We start from the raw sequence: 14,885 nt of genomic DNA on the forward strand, positions 1-14,885 counted from the left end.
ACCCTAAAATATATACAGATGGATGGATGGATGGATGTGTATAGATGTGTGTGTGTGTGTGTGTGTGTGTGTGTGTGTGTAGATATGTGTATGTACACACACACACACCCCCCTCTACCTTTACCCCCTATCTTGTGACCGGTCCAGCTCACTTGTCAAGCCCCAGAACACATACACAACTACAGCATCAAATTCCCTCACAATAACAGCAAGCACACGCTCATCCGTATCTCCTTACCCGTTACAGTGGACACACAAGCATATTGCCCCCCTGAACAGAGAGGCTCTTGCTTTCCCAGGAAAGCCCCTTGACAGATACCACAGTCTCCTCCGTGGACAGCCCCAAGGCCAGGGCTGGTGAGCAGGACACGGGGACCTCTTAGCTTCCCGCCACCCTGGTGAGGGGGTGGTGGGTTAGAGCTGCCCCCTTTCCCCCCTTAGACTTAGTTTAAAAGCAAGTGAAAGGAGCACTAGGTGTAGCCCTACAATTCGTTTCCTTTATGCTTGTGCCCCTCTCGGAAGAAATGGTGCTGCTGCTTTGGTGCGGAAAGGAGGAGGGGAGGGAAGTGGTGTGAGCAAACATACCTTTTTTATCTCCCTTTTTAGTTTTCTTTGAAATCACATGAGAACAGTGCATGGGTGTGTCCCCAGTTTAGGTTTCTTCACCAATCCCTGTGTGCTTGCCTCAGTGCAAGAGATTTTGTTCAGACTCTCTCTCACCTCTGGTTTCGGTGCAGAGGCCGCAGCATAAGCCAAGGAGTCGGAAATGGGGTATGTTGGGGTGGTAAGGTGGTGCGGGGGGGAGCAGTGGGAAGAGCTGAGATCTCCTGTGCTGTCCCAGAAAGCTGTGGCTGAAATCATGGACACCATTCCCCAGGTGGTGTTTCAGAAGCAAACTTCCTAAATAAAAGACATTTCCAAATAAAACAATTAGGAACTGGCTTTAAAATGCAGGAGGGTGGGACAAGAGGTTTTCCTTCATCCCATGGGCATTTTTGAGATTTAAAATTTTTGCAGGCCCCTGTCAGCCCATCTAGTTGGGGCTGGTCCTGCTTTGAGCAGGGGGTTAGACATGGCCTTCTGAGGTCCCTTCAACCCTCATTTTCTCTGATTATATATGGTGAGAGCTTCCAAGTCTCTGCGCCACTGCCACCCATGACTGAGGCACCCGCCTGACTTGTCATCTTTCCTATACCTGGTTCAGATCAAGAATTCATGCCGAAATCTCATGTGTCCCATGTAAATAATTAACCGAAGCCCTGTACTCATTGGAGCATCCCTCTTTGGCCGCGACCTTGAAATTCCAGCCTCGATCTCAGAAACCTTTCCCTGCCCATTGAAAATTGTCATCAAAACTGGCGTGTTTCTGTGGAATTTTAAATCAAATTTTAGGGTTGGGGAAAGAGCTGTGGGTTTGCACTTGCCTGTTGTGCTGGCTCTGGGCTCTGACCTGTGTAGGTGTCACTAGGATTAGACCTTGGCATTGCCTGGGAAGAGCAATTACTCACTCATTGGGTTTCTGACCTTTAATGCCTAGGAGGAAACTTGTCTCTGTGTCAGACAAGTCAGGGTGTACAGACGCCCTGCCCAATTTTGGGGCTGGCACGGGGCCCTGATGCCAATATGAATGAGAGCAGTGTTGGGCTCCATGCTGGTTCCAGCGAGCCGTGCAACTTCCTGCACCAGGGCCACTTTTTTGTGGCTGTGTTTTAAAAAACCCAAAGCCCCCTCCCAGGAATTGTCACTGGATTCCTCGATGTCTCAGGCTTGTCTCCAGCTGATGTGCACCCTCTGGGACTCCTCCTTTGCTTTCCTGCACCGGGTTTGGTCTGCTCCAGCAGCAAGAAGCCAAGGCAAATACATTGCCGGGTGAGCACGGTGCTGTGTAAGGCAGCTGCTGGGGTTGTGCAGAGAGGTCGGGCTGGGCTTTGTGCTCCGTTCTGGTGTCCTCCACCATCTCCAAATGCAGGTGGTCGACGAGACAGGAACATTTTCTATGATTCTGTGACTTGTCCTCACAGCAGTCCCCTGACATCCTAAAACAAATGTACAACCAAGAGCTTTAAAACCTGCAACTATATAGACAAGTGCCCAGTCCTCTGTTGCCGCCTCCTTTCTGCCATCAGTAGCCACCTGTACCCTGCTCCATGCTTTTCACCACCCTATGCACAGAGCCCTACCCAGGCAAAACTTGCCCCAGCAGATAGTCTCATTAATAGGCATCGGGGATCCCTGCGACAGTGTGGATTTGCTGGATAGGATCCTCTAAGGTGGACTCACACCAGCCTCCAAATGCATTGGCTTTTGGTGTTTCCTGAGCAAGGAGCTGGCCTTTTACCGGCCCCATTCAGTGCCCTGTATTGTAGCGAGAGAGGAAACGCCTTGAAGAGGAAAGGGTTTCCTTCAGACTTCCTCTTTGGAAGTAATTTTGGATGCCACGTGCTGCTTCTGCCCTCCGAGACTTGCACAAGTCTCTGTTTTTGCCAAGAAAGTTCATCGGCGTTGGAACAAAGAGTCTGTTTTTCCACTCTTTTTTTTTTTTCCCCTCGCCTGCCGTACGTATGCTCATAGCAGCCTTAAGCAAGAGTTTCTTGGGTTTTTTAATTAATTTGTAACCGAGGCCAAATTAGCCAAAACTAATTCCAAATGCAAGAGTCCAGAACCATAGGTCGCCCTACTACCAGCAACCATCCTCCACTAGCACCTGGGGCTTCAGATGTTTGCAAAACCTTTGGCAGGCATCCTACTTGCAGGCCCCAGCCCAGAGGCTTGGGGTTTGGATACCCCCAAGTTTTGCATGCCCTCAGCTGTACGGCCCTCGGAGCAAGCCAGGGACAGCAGCCTGAAGCAAGAGTGGATTCACCCCTTGAGGATGAAGTGCTGTAACCGAGCCATCCAGCCTCTGAGTCTCCACCTTCCCCCCTCACTCTGCCAACACATCTGTGTCCACGCAAGGGGCAGAAAGATCTCGTGCTTGTGCAGTGAAAGGAAATCTCCTGGATCCTGTGAGGTCTGATCCTGAACATGCACGGACCAGCGGTGGTTAACTCCTTCCCTGCCTAGGACCTAAGCACACAAAATTCGAGAAACAAGGGATGGGGACATTCAAGGGTTTGCCCCCTCTCGAGAAAAGAAGGGGCAGCAGAGGGTGCGTGTATATGTGCAGAGTATTATAAAGTCCCTCATGCCCCAACATGCAATTATTCTCATAGGGGGCTGTATATCGAATTAAAAATACACTACCGCTTCGTTATAACAAACCTCGGCCTCTAATAGTCCGAACAGCAGGAACCAATTTTGTTACGATGGCAAGGCAGCCAACAGAGTAAGTATAGCCAACACCCTGTTTGAATGAACTTTTCTGCTGGTCCGCAGGGGGTTCATGATAACGAGGCTGAACCATACCATACGTGTACCATGCAAGTCACATAGCTGGCTTATGCGGAGGAGAAGAGCTTACTACTGCTGCCAGGTACTGGGGTTACTCCTTTAGATCAAGGAGCAGAGTCTGTGCTTTAGGTGCTGCTGCTCAACCCACCGCTGTTGACTGCCTGCAGTGGTTTCCAACCATCTAACACTGCCCACAAGGCCCTTCGCGATATGCACGCCCATAAAGGGGTTAAACCCTTGGGACCAGTGTCCTCACTATATAGGAGGATCGCCGGAGGGGAGCTTGTCTTGAGATGTACTCCAGAGGGTCTCAAACCTTGGAGACCCTCTGTAGAGGGCTTGCTCGTGTCCTGTAGAGAGGTGGCTAGTCCCTTCCATGTCCCAGTTACTTCTGCAGGTGCCCACAGCCTTTTTATTGGGGTAAGTGCAGCCTAGAGGTGCATAGAAGTAACCCGAAGCAGACACCATTTCCTTGCTTGTCTTAGCAGGTTGCTGTTAAACGAAAGAGCAAGGCTCTGGCAATCTCACTCGAGGCCAACTGACTATAACTCTTAGTCCTTCGCAAACCTAGTCACTGTCTGTCCAGCTCGCCGAGTCTTGATTCTTTAGTAGCTGTTGTCCCAACAGCAACGGGGCGATGCTGTCCCGCGTGGCTATTCACACAGCAAAACAGGGGTGTCCGGGGATCCCAGGGGTCTGCAAGGCGTCTGGAAGGAGCAGGGGGATACTGGAGAGATGGGAAGCCTGGACACTGATATAGGGTCACAGGAAGGGAGGGGATGTGACTAGGAAGCTGGGCAAGCATGTGCAGGGAACAGGCACAGGGAAGTGAAAGCGAGACCAAGGGGCAGAAACGGGAAGGAAGAAAGATTGAATAGGCAGAACCAGCGGGAAAGGACCTGGGCCGGCCAGAGCCAGGCATCTGCAACACAATGGGCAGTGCTCATCTCTCAGGACCAGGCCCCCAGAAGGTGAAAGCGGAGGAGGAAAACCAAAGTGAGAAAAACACCTGGGAAGAGGAGTGCAGGTTCGGTTCTGGGTGGTGTCACTGCACCGGCTGGAGGAAGGGTCCCGGGATCTTCCTGCCTCCAAGACGGAAAGGGACTCGCCCTTCCAACGAGAATAGAAATGACTAAACGGCTCGGGCCAGCGTTCCCCCTCCACCTGCTCCCACCTAAGCTAGGCCCAGCGGCTTTAGAAAAAGTGTAGAAATGTGCTTTTTTTTTTAAAGAGAAATCTGTCTCCAGCAAAAGCATCCAGGCTTGACCACCTAAAAAAACAAATCTTTTGGCTTTTCAACAATCGAAAGCTTTGGGTTTTCATTTCATTCAAAGAAACAACCACCAGAAAATACGAGAAAGAGTTGAGGGGAAATATTTCATTTGTATGGTATTTTTCTTCTGCTGGTGAGGAAAAGAAAATCATTGCCCAGCCAAATCTTTTGATGCATCTGCATTTTCAGTTTTCTGTCAAGGTTGCACCTACGTAGCAACTGGTTGGAAACATGATGGAAAAAGGAAGAGAGGAACACTTGTGATCAGTCTGAGTAACATTTTCCTGGATATGGATATAGCTTTTGACTGCTTCTCAGAATAGGCTGTATACAGGAGGTGTTACCAGAAATAACACGCTGTTGGTGAACCTGGTCTGCGGGTGCCCTCTCCTGGCACTAGTCAAGTGAAGCACTTCTCACTGCTAGGATTTCTTTTCCAGATGCCCCTGAAGGAGGCAAGACCTGCGCTCTGCATTTCTATAACACTTGTGCTGTGCAAACCATTCATGAATCATTGAGGGTCCCAGCTCTCTGCTCTCACCCCCACTTCATAGATGAATCAAGTCAGACACCAAGAGGTTCACTGATGCATCTAGATTTTCGTACTCAGGGAATGGTAGAGCTGGGAACAGAAAAACCCCACGCCACTGTCAACCGCTGCTTGTCAGCAAAATTAAACAAATCAGCAAAATTAAATAAATGCATTGTTTATTATACTAGGAATTAATCTGGGGTGCACTCAGTGCCAAACTTTGATAGCCGCCTTTTTTTTTCATTTGGTCTGTGGTAGCATCTCAGCCCTGGGCAGACCCCACAGTGCTAGTTGCTGCATAAATTGTTCCTGCCCTGATGAACTTACAGTCTCAACAGACAGACAGACAGCATGGCTGTTTTGGGGGTGAATGCTTTGCACAAGGTCACCGTAGTGGGTGAGTGGGAGAGACTTGGTCTGCACGGATCTCTTTATCCAGGTCTTCTTACCAAAAAACCTGAACCTATCTAATCACAAACAAGGCACCTTGCCCAAATGACCCCTTCCAGGTGATGATCACAGGTGGAACAGATTTTCCACGCTTGCCTCCTCCTTTTTCCTCTGCTGGGATTCAAGGCAAGCTTCTTCCACCGTGACTGAAAGGCAGCCGTGTTCTGTGGGTTCAGAAAATATTCGGGGTTGATGATGTGCAGCAGTTGGCCTGGGGAACCTTTCCTTGGAGCAAAAGTGCAAAGACTTACGCTACGGCTATCATATTTGGAAGGGCGTGTTTGCATTTGCAGCAACCCAAGAAAACCCGGAAGTGTACCTTTTAGGAACAGGAATAGATCTAGTCTCATGCTATTTCCACCATCCAGATGTCAAGAGAAGATTGAAGCCTGCCTTTGCTCAGGCCCAGAATCACATCCTTGAGCCATTCGAATCCATTGGAAGAGCAAATATCATATGCATGGAAACAAACCCCTTGCAGCACAATATACCAGCCCCAAGCACGGCCGTAGTGCCAGCCTTTTCCCATGAGAAATACATTGATCGTAGCTTCAAGAAACCTGTCCTTTCTATACTGACTCAGCTTTGTGATATCAACTGAATCTTTTCTTCTACTGTCTTAATCATTTTTAGGAAACACCTGGGAGTTTCCTGTCTCAGAGTGTTTATTATATATCTTGGAGCATGGGAATATTTGCATGACCTATCAGATTTATCACACCTGTTTATACCTACTGATAACCCAGAATTTCCCAGGAGCTGCCCTCTCCTCCTTTTCCGGGCCTGTCAGTAGACATCCAAACTCCATTCAGTGCTGCCTTTTCTGCCAGTTATAATGCAGGAGCTGGGACTATGAAAGCCAGCGCATTGTAAATGTAACTGCTTTCATCTTGGTCATGGAGCTGGTGACCTTCAGAGTGAATATGCAATGCATTGCTGCAGCTGCAATCAAGTGACTGTGCCAGTATGAGCCCTCATATCAGCTGTAAGTCAGGCACAAAGGAGACCAGAAAGGTGAGCTGAGCTGAATTATTCTGTTTCCATCAATAAACTACACCTTCTGGCAAGGGATGTAATTGGACTGTGCAAGTCCGTGTGCTTTCTTCCGGGAACTGATCTGGGAGAAGCAGTCTGCATTCAAGGGATGGATAAACTGGCAACTCCACTGGCCTGGAATTTAGGGGTTGGGGCATGGTTTTCTATGCACAGAGATACAGCCATGGGGTTGGGCTGGGGTATTGTTTTCCATGCACAGAGATGCAACCATGTGCAATCAGCTTAATTGGCTGACCAAGAAAAAGCAGAGTCAAGAGTCTGTGACAGGCTGAGTCCCCCCTCGATGACAACACCTTGTGTCAACAGCCAGCTCCTAGAAACATAACAGTAGGGCACAATGAGAACAAAGCTGGAGCAGGTAGGTAGCTACACAGAGGTGGCAGGGAGAGCTAGTCATATGGGAATCCCCAAATCCAACCTGGTCACAAATGTTCTGGGCAGGGGCCAAACCAGAAGGGCCTGTTTTCTGGAACCAGTTCAGGAGTGGTCCGAGACGGAGGAGCTCTCATCAAAAGAGCTTGTTTGCATTCCTGAGTCTTGCCTTGATTTCACCTCTTGCTTTATCCCCTGTCTTTGGTCTCCACTTAACAGACAATCGATTTTCATAGTTTCATAGTTGTTTGGGGCTGGAAGGGACCTTACAGATCTTCGGGTCCAGCCCCCTGCACGTGGGCAGGAAAGACCGCTGGGGTCAAACGACACCAGCAAGATGGGCGTCAAGACACTTGTTGACGATCACCAGGGACAAGAAAGGAAGAACAAATGAGTGTAAACTGGCCATGAATAAATGGAGGCTAGGAATTAGAAGTTTTCTCACCATCCAAGCAGGGAGGTTCTCCCAGTAGGAGTATGAGTGCAAACATCCTAAGTAGTTTTAAGGTGGACCTTGATCAATTTTATGAGCTGAGCTATATGAAATGGTCACCTGCGACAGGCGGGGACGGGACGAGATGACACTCCCAACCCTATTTTCTTATGTTCCTGATCAAAACGGTTGACTTTGATGGGAGTTACTTGTACCTTGTGGTGGGAGGAGAGGCCTTGCTATTCCTACACGGTGTCCTAGTCTGACCTGTACTGCGAGTGCGAGCGGCAAACGTTGGCGCATTACAGACTGTACTGTATTTCCTCATTCGTAAATACAAAAAGCCAACTAGCAGAGCCTCTCCTAACAATTTTGACTCAGGAATGCCTAATGACTGCTGTTTAAAAGAGACAATTAGGGTGACATGGGTACGTTTGGGAGTATTGTGCAGAGAGTGCATTCTTATTGCATTGCATCATGCCTGTGTATGAATAGTCAGCTGTTAACTGGGTGCTGAATGATAGAAAGCAGCAGATTTATTACTCCACATTATATCCAGCAATGACCAGGACTCTGCCCTTTCCGGCTCCTCCATGCTGCCCCCCCACCCCAGTAACAGTCAGTGCTCCTCTGTGCACTAAATACCTATTGTTTCTATTACTAGCATAGCCAGCGCTCCACTCAATCACCTTATGGTAGTGTAAGAGTGATGTTGTAGATGTCCAGAAATTATGTGAGAGAGAAGGATTTCTTAGGGTGAGATCTTTTATTGGACCAACTATATACTTGGGATAAAGTTAGACAAGCTTTCAAAAGCAAGACATTCCTCCTTGCTGTCTGATCACACACCATGCCTGGTTCCCTGCGATCACTCAGTGACCTGATGAAGAACATCTTGCATTTGAAAGCTTGTCCATCTTTATCCCAACATCAGAGCTGGTCCAATAAAACATCTCACCCTAAGAAACCCTTGCCTCCCGCAGCATCCTGTTATGCTATTCGCTATATATGTCCTTCAATCTGGATTTTTGAATGCAGACTTATGAAAATCGCATTGCAGAAAAAGGGGCTGTCTACAGTAGAGGTCCAAGCTACCAAAGCCAATGAAGGACAGCAGCTTCAAGCTGCAACTTGCTTTTCAGTCTCAACAACTTTTCCCTAATTTGGCGGAAACAAAATGGCTCAAAATTAAAGTTCTCATGCGCCTGAGAAACTTTTATCAGTAACGATTGCTAGAGCAGCGATGGATTTTTTTTTTAATAGCTTCAAATGGTTGATAATGGAGGGGGAGGTATAAAATGTGGGGTTCTTTGCTTCTGTGATTACGGACACACATTTACTCATTGGATTTTATTTGCAAGTAAATTGACTCTGTCACAAGGAGTGAATACATAGGAGGTATTATAGTGCCCAGCTGCCAGGAAGCTGTTTGATTTGAGTCATCAAATCATAGAAAATGAGTGCTGGAAGGGACCTCAGGAGGTCACATCTAGTCCAACCCCCTGCTCAAAGCAGGACCGGCCCCAACTGCATCATCCCAGCCAGGGCTACGTCCAGCCTGAAGCCAATGGCTACCCCAGAGTGATGCAGGCAATGGTAGCAGACACACAACACATACACCAGAGAACTTTGTCCAGTCTAATCTTACTTCTGACTTTCTCCAAAGTAACTTTCCTCTGGAGAAAAATATTTCCTCTGCAGTAAATGCTGTGCATCATGTGTCTGCTCCGTTTTCCCTCCAGAGTCCTCACCCTAAGTGCCAGGATATTTATTTACGTGGCAAAAAAAATGAGTTCCACCTACACAGAGGTTAGCATAGTCCTGACAGGTTCCTAGCTGCAAGTCCCTTATTTCAGTAAAAGCTTTAGGGTTTCTCCTACAGGTCATCTTCTCAAAAGATACAGGGTTAAGCATTTCAACCATTCATCCACACAAAGCTTGCTCCGCGTCTCATAAGAGGATAGCAACAGGCATCAAACTTAAGCACTTTGTTTCGTGTCTTTTTGGAGAAAGAAAGGCCAAGTCCTAGAGGGCCAAGGTCTGCCATCCTTCCCCAAATTGTGACCATGCAAGGAGGGATCCAGGCTATGCACACCACGGGTGGTGGTGCAATGCAGCATGCAGAAGCCCATTATTACTATTCCAGCACCTGTGGGTGGGGAGGTGGCGGCACAAACTGCTTCACTATGGGAAGTCCCCTGGGCAAGGTGCAAGGCATCTGCAGGTATCTTCTTCCCCAGAGCAATGCAAGGAGTCCCAAGTAGACAGTTTAACTGTTAACAGCCTACAAGGAGGAGAAGCACATGAAAACTTAAAGGAATAAGTAGGGATCATTCAGCAAGATTGTTATGATTTGGGTGCAGCATATCAAGGAATTTATATATATTTTGTTTAAAAACAAAAATCCACTATGTCGCTCTAGGGAAGTTCAAGGCTTAAAAAAGCAGTGGGCACCATTTTTGTAAGGTGTGAAAATGAAAAAAAAATAACAGATTAGCTTCTGTTGCTGAGTCTGTCTGGATGAAATGTGGCCTGTTCATTTCATTTAGAAGCTCAAGAAAGAAAATTATGACTTGACTTTAAAAAGCCAAATCAGCAGCAGGTTTCTGTCTAGGATCTAGGGAGAAGGTTACAGGAACGATGGGGGAAAGAGAGAAAACATTTGCAGAGGAGCTGATGGTTGTTTTCAGTGAAATGGAGCTCAAATGTAAGTCACACGTGTGCATCTGGGTTTTTAATTTTCATTCCTTACAGCAACTTAAGCCATCCCGCATGCACACATGCCCTAAGGCTTTGCTAGGAATATTTCATATACCCATATTCTTGTCTAACACATACCACTCGTGGTATCGCACTCGAAAACCCTAAGAGTTATCCCTGGGTGCAGCGTTGGCATATGAAGCAGGCAGGTGTTCAGACTTGAAGCAGCACCACTGACTATGTACGGCTTCTTCTGCAGCATTGGGACTATCTGAGCTCAGGGCTGCTGTTCTGTTACTGATTCACAGCTTCGCCCATCTTTCAGAGGCAGGCAGGCTTGGGGCTTTGGCTGGTTGAGGTGACGGGTGTTTTGCATGAATTCCCCAACAACCATTCAACATACAAACCCCAGTATGGATGAGGGCTAGAATTAGCCCCAAAAGGCAGACAACTGCGTAAATGCACATGCTGATTTAAAGCAACTGCATACAGCCTGCTTCAGAACAAGCACTTTGGCACATGCTAAGCTTTGTGACTGCAAAAGGACTCTCCTTGCACTGAAATACTTTGTCATGTCAGGACTAGAATCAGCAACCGTGAAGCGTTATAAGGCCTGGATCCCACTGAACGCAGTGACAAACCTTCCCCACTAAACTGGTAAATGAGGTCAGCAATACTCAGGTCACAAGTTTGGAGCAACTAGTGGTTCTTCAGCTTCTTTTTGGCAGCTCTGCACAGGAAATGCCACCGGGTCTTTCTGCTTTTAGCAGGCACACTGCATTTCTCACTGCATGCATTGGGCATGTCTTTCCTGCCGTCACAAGTAAGGCAACACCTGTGCTCTCTAGTGCTGCGGGTGTAGAGATGTACTATTGTTCTGGTTTGCAACCTGGAGTGTGTTTGCCCTGGGTCACCTCAGGGTGCATCAATTGTTGTGGTCTTTGGGTAACACCGGCACACGGATCCTGAGATAACCTGGACTGAGGTTAACTAAGTAGTTCTTTGTAACTCAACATACAGGCTTGCTTCAAGTCCCTTCTCCCTGATTAGTTCCCTCCCTCCTCTTCCTGCCTCCCCACCTCATCAGAGATGCTATGTACTGTTTAATTATTAAAGGTGGATATATGTAATATTTATCATGAGAGAAGAGGGAACAAACCTGTCCTTAGGAGGCCAGGAGGAGGATTGGGGGAGACCATGAGAAGATGGAGGTTAAGTGGGGGATGGAGTGGGGTGATCGGGGGTCTTTGTGGGTAGGGGGTCAGCAATTTCCATCACAACCTCCACAACTGCTCTTAATGAGTCCTTTTGTCAGCAGCCTCTGCAAAGAGGCCAAGGTCTGAATAGCCCAGGAAGATTGAGCTCCCTGCAGATCCAGGTTGGGGGGTCCTAGCAGGGCAACAGGACGAAGCTGCAAAGCTGCTTTTAATAGGGTTGCATTGAGCCCAGCGCTGGGGCAGCCTTCTCAGCCCTGCTGGTGCTTACGTTGCTGCTCACTTGCTAAGGCACCTTTTGTGGGGGTAACTATAGAGCATTTAGGCTTCTCAAGCCGAGACCTCTCCTGTAAACCTATTGATCTTATTACATAAGTCATTCATTACATTTATTCAATTAATTCATGTGGCTAGATAAGGGCAACCTGGATTTTCAAATGAGCTTCAGGGAGCTAGGTGCCCAGTCCCATTCTCTGGCCTTTCAAAAGGAATTAGGCACATAATCCCCTGAAGTTCCTTTGAAAAATCCTAGCCAACAATGCAAGGTCTCAGTTATGATGATGATTTATACACATTGCAAGAGCACTTAAGGGCTTCAGGTATTGATCCAGCTTCCACCATGCTAGACATTATAAAAACATGGACCAGAGAGGTGGTTGCGGCCCCAAAGCACCTTCCCCCCCCAGCCTGAGGACCGAAGTCCGAACTGCTCCTTTGACTGGGCTTGTGAACTAGGAACAGAGCTGCTCACCCACAGGTGAAAGGTGTCACCCCTGCACCTTTCTGTTGGAGAACTCACATTTCTTTGGTCACAGTCGGTGCTCCCAGGGTCTGGACTAAGTGGCACACATAATGGAGCACTGTGGTACTCCTCGCTGACGAACGCTCACATCCCTTACAGCTGGAGAAGCAAGATCCAGCTGGGCCCTTTGGAGATGAAAAGACAACGCACTGGATCAAAGGCATGCAGCAGCATAATAGCTCTTGGGAGTTAACAGGAAGGACCAGTTCTTCCCAATTCTATCCAAATTGCTTTCCCAGAGCAGCCCAGGGTCAGGAAAAACCAGTTTCTAGCAATCCACACCTTAGTATCCTATGCTACAATTAGACTCTAGGATCCAATTACATCAGCAGCTGTGATCTGAATATGTCCTACATAGACTGGGGTGGGGGGAATCATTTTATGCCTCCTGACAGCCCCCAAATAACTGGTTTGCCATACAAATGCGTCCCTAATACAGACTAATAGCAACGTGCCATTTTCATAAGGAAACCAAGCATCATTTACATATTAGAAGGAATTATTTGATAGCAATGCTGTCTCTGCTATCTTTTGCAGCATGGATTATCATAATGGCAACAGTAATACGTTGCAACAATAAATGAAACTACAGCAATGAGTACTGTTACAAGACTGATTGCTCAAGAGATAGCTCGAGCCATCTATATGCTTTTCTAGCGCAATAATATGATTTCCCAGTGCTTGTCATTCATGGATTTCAAGGGGCTTTACAGTCATGACTTAACCTTCATGACTGGATGAAGTGGGAATCATTATGCTCACCATTGTACATTGAGCCCTGGTGAGGGAAAATGATGTATCCAAGGTCATACAGTGAATGTGTGACAGAGGTAGACATACAGTCAGCTCTGATTCCTACCTCTGGACTTCAGCCAGAAAACCTTCCTCCTTTGTTTGGGATGAGAGAGCCTGAAAAAGCCCAGGTGAGCCCCAATTGTCCACACACTGCTCCAAACCTTGCAAAAACTTCACATCTGGCTTTGCCAGTCCTTGCTCCGAATGCCTTCCTGCTCCTTTCCACGTACTCCAACCGCGATAGTACACATGTAACTGATCTTTAAAAAAAAACAAAAAACCTGACCTTCCAAAAGGCAACTACTAATCCTTAATCCCCAACAGGTGCCCATATAGGCTGTAGCCATCTGCCTAAGTGGCTACTGCTGGTCTGTTGGAAGCATGAAAGAAAATGTAAACCCTTGCATTCTCCCAGTCTGATCGAATCCAGCAATAATACTTCGAACCAGGCTCTCAGCTTGGGCAATTGCTGCGCTGAAGTCAGTGGTAATGCAAAACTGTCCCTTAGCACTTACACGTAGCATTACACATTTAAGGCACTTTCTGAACATGGTCCGGTGCATGCTCACAGTAGATACAGATTATTTTGCCAGATTTACATGGAAGGAAACGAAGTCAACTGCAATCAGTAGAGTTACAACAGCTTTGTACCCATGAACTTGGACCTAAGTGACTTCCTCAGGGTCACTGAAGCCAGAAGTGGAAGCAGAAACCAGGAAATCCTAGCCCAGAAAGACTGGGCTCTCTCCACTTCTATTAAACTAACTTATTTTTTGTTACCCAGTTCACAAGCTTTACTGCAGTTCTTCAGAGACCATCCTCTATACAAGGCCTATGGAAATTAGATTAGCATACTAGCTTATAATTGATTTCCTCTTCCTGCCCTTTGACCGTGAGAGCTTGGCAGAGTAATATGTCAGGGGCACAAGTTTCTAGGAGTTAAGCTAAAAGACTTGAGAGAAGAGATAGTTCTGGTTTTTCATCCTAGATGACCTGGACTGACCTTAGAACAACGCACTTGGCCTCTAGAGTCTGAGATAAACTATCTTGAGTAAACATTTTGTTTTGCAAATAGGACAGAAACCACTTGGATGAGCTACAGTGTTTGCAGTGATTCATGCAAGTTCTTCAGAGAAAATACTACCTTGATCTGACTTTTTGATCTGTCCCTTTTTTATATATATATATATATATATATGATTGGATGGTCCCCTGGGTGTATATATATAGGATAGGATATATGATTTTTATATATATGGTGGGACGGGCACCTGAGATGCAATGCAGTGATTCCTGGATGTTAATTTTATAGGCCAAATTTTGCAGTCGGTTACACTGCTATAAGCTGAGAGTAAATCCATGGATTTAAGTACAGTTTGTCCCAGTTTCCAGAGGGTGTCGGCAAGGGGGCACTCTATGTTATGAAATTAGTATAATTACCCAGCTACACTGGACCAGAACAGAGCCGTTAAGTAATTAAACAATCCAGGCTAGATCAATAGATCTAATACCCTAAAACGGTATCTGCTAATTATTTGGAGAATAGCAGTAGGATCAGAAAGTCCTCAGAGGCAGTTTTATGGGATAGGATTGCATGTTATTCTTGTACTGCCAGACTACAAAGGCACCCTCAAATCCAGTGCCGTGTCTTCTCTGCTGTTCACTCTTAATTGGCAAGTCTGGACGCTATCCATAACGGAAATGGTAAAAGCAATCCCAACAAAGGGAGGAGAAAAATCACTGAAGGTATTTTTGCTTAGCAAAAGCTCTGACCTTTTTAAATTAGGACACCAGAGTGGGTTTTCTGGTGTTTTGTGGTTTGGTTGGTTGGTTGTTTTTTTTTGGGGGGGGGGGGGGGGTGGTTTTTT

At 47.0% G+C, this 14,885-nt stretch overlaps 1 long non-coding RNA gene across 1 annotated transcript in view; it reads right to left on the bottom strand.

Annotated features, from left to right (window-relative positions):
• The window catches only part of LOC109293824, a 15,993-nt gene extending 3,645 nt beyond the window's left edge, over window positions 1–12,348 (bottom strand). Inside the window, exons 1-2 of the long non-coding RNA XR_002096411.1 lie at window positions 12,220–12,348; window positions 586–900 (exon numbers count right to left, since the gene is read on the bottom strand). This is a non-coding gene — a long non-coding RNA (uncharacterized LOC109293824). The remainder of the gene's footprint in view (window positions 1–585; window positions 901–12,219) is intronic.
• Between the last annotated feature and the right edge of the window lie 2,537 nt (window positions 12,349–14,885).

The sequence above is a fragment of the Gavialis gangeticus genome, unplaced genomic scaffold, assembly GCF_001723915.1.
Source record: "Gavialis gangeticus isolate Ggan-Ray unplaced genomic scaffold, GavGan_comp1, whole genome shotgun sequence".
NCBI lineage: Eukaryota > Metazoa > Chordata > Crocodylia > Gavialidae > Gavialis > Gavialis gangeticus.